The following is a 6000-nucleotide window of genomic DNA, read 5'->3' as shown; positions in this document are numbered from 1 at the left end:
CAACTTGGGTTTAACATTTTTATCTCTGCCTTCTCTGCCATCATCCTAAATGGTTCATAGATGAACATGTATCTACACATATTTCTAAATAATACAAAAAACTTTCTTCTTTGTAATCTTCATATGCAATAATCCGTACTCATAAACAGGATTTTTAGTTCTCAAATAGAGATGGAGTCATTAGAAAATACTTTTAGTTGTAATAGGGGAGGACTCTAATGAATGAGGAATTTCCTAACCCCTTCCTACTACAAATTATTATAAAACAGATTACAGCTCTCCACCTCCATCACTACCACTCCTTTGGGTGAGCCACAAGTGGACTGCATGCCAGTTGTGAACCATGCCCTTAACAGGAGATTTGACGACCAAAACAGTACTGTTGGCACTGCCTACTCACTTTCCATCACTATCCAACATGCACAGATGAATGCACAGATGAATAAAGATGAAAAGAAAATGCATTTATCTTTTAAGTGGAGCTATTTGATTTTGACTCAGTTTAGAGTAAGATGGAGAATTTTGAAATAATTCTTCCTTTTAAGTTGACATTATTAATGTATATGTTTGTCGGCACCCTACTGACGTGTGAAAACGTGGTTGAAACAGTTTTTAAGTAAAAAAATAATGACCTACAGTGGAGAGCAATTACAAAGAAATTTTTCAGCACTCAAGCCAAGTAATGGACCTTCCTCACTGGCCCTAACTTGGTGTTTAGATACATGCCAAGTACAGCACACACTCTACTTAATTTCCTTTGCTTCAACTTCCATTATAATTATGTTTCTTTTACAAATGGAATGCCAAATTGGCCTCCTTAGATGTTGGCCTTGCAGTTTAAAGAGTTTGTATAGTTCCTAAGATAGTAAATTATCTACCACAAATGTTCCAAACCATTTGGGGGGGGGCTGAGATTTTATTTTCCATACTTTTTAGAATTATGACTTTAAAAAAAAGTTTCTGTGGTTGACAAGTAATCACTTTTCCTTAGGGTGGGCACTAGAATTTAATCATCTCCTGGTTCCAGATATGCCCCTTTACTAAGCTGAAGTCTGGATTAGTCATTTAGCCTTTCAAGCCTCAGTTTCCTTACCTCTGAAATGCAGATGAAAGTATCCACTATGCACACCTCCCAAGGTGAGCAGGGATCAAATAAGGTCATGTAAAAGCTTAAATATATTTCTAAATCCCAACCTTTGGGGAAGCCAGTTATGGTGAAGTCTAGAGAAAAATACTGGTTAGCGTTCTTCCAGTTCCAAGTACTAAAAGTACAATTTAAGCAGGATTAAGGTTAACAAAAATATATTGGTTCAATATGCAAAAATGAACTGAATTTCAAATACTGGCATACCTTGTCTTATCATGCTTCACCTTATTGCACTTTGCACGTACTGCACTTTTTACAAATTGAAGGTTTGTGGCAACACTGAGTTAAACAAGTCTATTGGTGCTATTTTTCCAACAGCATTTGCTCACTTTGTGTCTCTGTGTCATATTTCAGTAACTTGCAATATTTCAAACTTTTTCAGTATTATTATATCTGATAAGGGACTTGTATCTAAGATATATAAACACTCTTACAACTCAAACATAAAAAGGCAAATACTTCAATTTAAAAATGGGCAAAGGATCCAAGTAGATATTTCTCCTAGAAAGATATATAGTGGCCAATAAACACAAGGAAAGATGCTTGACATCATTATTCACCAGAGAAATGCAAATCATTATTCACCAGAGAAATGCAAATCAAAACCACAATGAGATATTACTTCACACACCCACTCGTATGGCTAGAATTTAAAAGTCAGATGATAATAAGTGTTGGCAAAGAAATGAGAACACTCACTGCTGATAGAATGTAAAACAGTGTGGCCACTTTGGAAAACAGTTTGGCAGTTCCTCAAACAATTAAACAGTGTTATCATATAACCCAGCTGTTCCACTCGTAGGTATATATACTCAAAATAAATGAAAACATAAGTCTACCCCAAAACTTGCACATGAATGTTTATAGAAACATAATTTATAATAAGCAAAAGCTGATAACGCAAATATCCATCAACTGATGAGTGGGTTAACAAAATGTGGTATATGTGTACAACAGAATATTATTTCACCATGGAAAGAAATTATACATGCCATAACATGAATTAACCTTGGAAACATTATGCTAAGTGAGAAGACACAAAATACCATATATTGTATGATTCCATTTATATGAAATGATCATAATGGGCAATTCTACAGAGACAGAAAGGATTCATGGTTTCTTAGGACTGGGGAGAAGGGGTGTGATAACTAAAGGGGATGGGGTTTCTTTTTGAAGTGATGAAAATATTCTAAAATTGACTCTGGTGATGATTGCACATATCTCTCAGTGTACAAAAATCCACTGAATTACATGCTCTAAATGGGTGAATTGTATGGTATCTGAATTATGCCTCAATACAGCTGTTTAAACAAAGATAGTGGCTCACATACTGAACAGTCTAGGGTCCAGACCCAGTCTCTCTCCCGTTCACAGCTCTTCCTCCCTCTGTTGGCCTTCTCACTTGGCGGCAGAGATGATGACCAGTGGCTCCCCGATGGTCTTTTACCACTATGTTACCCAGTTCAGGCTGCCATAACAAAACACCATAGGCTGAGTGGCTTAAACAACAGAGATTTATTTCTCATGGTTCTGGAGGTTGGGAAGTCACAGAGAAACGCTTCAGCAGGATTCAGTTCAGGTAAGGACTCTCTCCCTGGCTTACAGATGGTCACTTCCTCTCTGTGTCCTCCCATGGCCTTTCCTCAGTATGTGCATGTGTTGGGGGCTGGGGGGAATAACACATTTTGGTGTCTCTTCTTCTCACAAGGACCCTAATCCTATAGGATTTGATGTCCACCTTTATGACCTCATTTTTAAACTTAGTTACTTCCCTAAAGGCCCAATGTCCAAATACACTGGAAGTTAGGGCTCCATCATATGAATTTTGGGGGAGGCACAGGCATTCAGTCAATAAAAACCCCTTTTGCAAGCCCAGGTGAAAGACACACTTTTCACCCAAAGGTGCTAGTGAAACCTACAGCTGCCTGCTATTGGCTCAGTTTGGATCATAAGCTTGTTTTTGTAACAATCACTTTGAGTAGCCAGGCCAGAGTCAGGTGTCTACCCCAAAAGCCAGGATGGGGTTAGCCCCTCTAAAACAAGACAAGAAAAGAAGGAAATTATAAGCACTCATCAAAGAAAAGAGGCAAACTGAGGCCAAATAAATCCTAATGCCTACCCCACAGCGCAAGGCTACAAGTCAGAGAGTCTGTATGCCAGGCTTGGGTGGGGCAGAGGCCGTCTGTGTGACCAAGGGCAAGTCTTAAACCTCTCTATGGCCTTAGCATCCCCTGACGAGAGCATTGAAGATAAGGGGAGACAAGACGTGAAAGTCCTTAAGAATCAGAAAATCAGAACTCCCAGAACTGGAGGGTTAGGAGGAAACTTAGTGATGCTCTCACTTGACAAATGTTTAAAAATCTACTCTATAAATCAGATGTAAGACAGCCTGATATGAGAATCAAAATGGCTTTCACATCACTAGACTTAACGAAATCCATTTGCTAGTTGTAATAATTTTAAGCATGTCACTTCATCTCCCTTGGCCTCACTTTATTTTATGAATTAACTCATAATAATAATAATAATAATGGATGTATTAACTAGTTGGGGAGAATCCCTTCACAATGTTTATCATCACTGTGTACGTTTGAGATGTCTTGCAATTTTAGTTGTCAATTATACATCAGTAAAACTGAAATAAAAAAACTCATAAAAACTATTCTTGAGATGAAATCTGCAAACGCAACACACTTTACAAATGCAGAGGCAGAAGTGACACTCAGATGAGCCATACAGATATAAGGATATTGGAGTTGCAACATAAGGAAATTTCTCTGGAATGTGACATCTCTAAGGAGAAGTTGTTGAGCAGGAAATGCTGCCTTCTTGTAAGTGGTCTGATTAGTGCAAAGCTCTGGACTTAAGTCACAGTTTGGAGCCTCGCTACATCATTTTGAGACCTTGTGCCTCTGAGGATCTTCTTCCTTGTCTATAAAATGGGGATGGCAGTGTTCACTTTGGCAGCACATATACTGAGATTGGACGGATACAGAGAAGATTAGCATGGCCCCTGTGCAAGGATGTCAGGAAAACGCCGTATTTTTTTAATGTATAAACAACAAGGATATATTGTACAGCACAGGGAATTATAGCTATTATCTTGTAATAACTTTTAATGGTGTATAATCTGTAAAAATACCAAATCACAATGCTGTACACCTGAAACTAAAATTGTAAATCAACTATACTTCAATTTAAAAAATGGGGATAATTCCTACTTAAGATATTCTAAGATTAAATAATGACGTAAAATGCCTGGCACCTAGTGGGTATTCAGTTAATCGAGGTCTTAACCTCCCCTTTCCCTCATCCGCGTGACAACAGCAGCCTTGGGGTTTCCTGCGGTAATTCTACCCCAAATGCTTTCCCAGGCAGTTCAGTTACTCGAAACTGGATGTTACTGAATTCCTCTGCCAGAGTCCATGTTAGTCTGAGAAAACCTGGAAACTTTTTCTACTCTGAGAGAGACAAAAATGTGCTAAAAAGAAAACAAGAGTATCTCTTCTGCTCCGGAGGGCAAGACCCTGAACTTCTTCCATCCTCAAAAGAGAATTGAAGTATAAACATTCAAGTCACAGACTTCACAGTCCACAGGAGCCACACGGGGGAGCCCCTGTCAGGATAAACACGGATTCCGCGGCCCCAAGCGCTCCTCTGCGGGCTAGGCGCGCGCTGCTCAGTGAGGCGCAGTCTCCACGTGAGGCTGCCCCGTGGGGCGGGGTCTCCCCGTGAGCGCGAGACGCGCGCTGCTCAGTGAGGTGGAGTCTCCAGGTGAGGGTAAGGCGCGCACCGCCTTATGGGGCGGGGCCTCCACGTGAGGGTAAGGCGCACACTGCCCTGTGGGCCGGGGGTCTCCCCGTGAGCGCGAGACGCGCGCTGCTCAGTGAGGTGGAGTCTCCAGGTGAGGGTAAGGCGCGCACCGCCTTATGGGGCGGGGCCTCCACGTGAGGGTAAGGCGCACGCTGCCCCGTGGGGCGGGGTCTCCACGTGAGGGCGAGGCGCGCGCTGCTCAGTGAGGTGCGGTCTCCACGTGAGGGCGAGGCGAGCGCTGCTCAGTGAGGTGCGGTCTCCACGTGAGGACAGGCGAACGCTGCCTTGTGGGGCGGGGCCTCCACGTCAGGGTAAGGCGCACGCTGCCCTGTGGGGCGGGGTCTCCCCGGGAGTGCTTGGCGCGCGCTGCTCAGTGAGGTGGGGTCTCCACGTGAGGGCGAGGCGCGCGCTCCTCAGTGAGGGGGGGGCTCCACGTGAGGGCGAGGCGAGCGCTGCCTTGTGGGGCGGGGTTTCCACGTGAGGGTGAGGCCCACGCTGTCTCGTGGGGCGGGGTCTCCACGTGAGGGCGAGGCGCGCGCGGCTCAGCGAGGTGCGGTGTCCACGTGAGGGCGAGGCGCGCGCTGCTCAGTGAGGTGGGGACTCCACGTGAGGGCGAGGCGAGCGCTGCCTTATGGGGGCGGGGTTTCCACGTGAGGGCGAGGCCCACGCTGCCTCATGGGGCCGGGTCTCCACGTGCGGGCGAGATCTGTCTTGCCTCTCCTCTAAACCGCAAAGAGCTGACGAGGTTCCCCCTAGCCAGTCTTCACTCCGCTCTGACTGGCATTTGATAAAACTGAAGTCAAAATATGGAAGAAAGATGTTTTTAAAACTATAAAAGGTGTTAAAGTTGCGTTATTTTCAAGACCCTCCCCCTCCAATTAAATAAATGGTGAAATTTGAGAACTGTCAAAAAGAAGACCGAAGGGTACGATCTAAGTCATAATTACACTTGTACTAACTGTAAGAAGAGGGCGCAGACAAGGAGAGAGAAGGGAACGAGGAGAGGAGGGCGGGCGGGCGGAACTATCAAGGTTTCT

At 43.8% G+C, this 6000-nt stretch overlaps 1 pseudogene; it reads left to right on the top strand.

The window, feature by feature from the left end:
- The first annotated feature begins 4101 nt into the window (after positions 1-4101).
- Positions 4102-4199, top strand: LOC115860305 (U6 spliceosomal RNA; annotated as a pseudogene).
- The last annotated feature ends 1801 nt before the right edge of the window (positions 4200-6000 follow it).

Source organism: Globicephala melas, chromosome 3 (assembly GCF_963455315.2).
Source record: "Globicephala melas chromosome 3, mGloMel1.2, whole genome shotgun sequence".
In the NCBI taxonomy this organism is placed as follows: Eukaryota; Metazoa; Chordata; class Mammalia; order Artiodactyla; family Delphinidae; genus Globicephala; species Globicephala melas.
The sequence above is the reverse complement of the archived record's forward strand: the minus strand, read 5'-3'. Positions and strand labels throughout refer to the sequence as shown.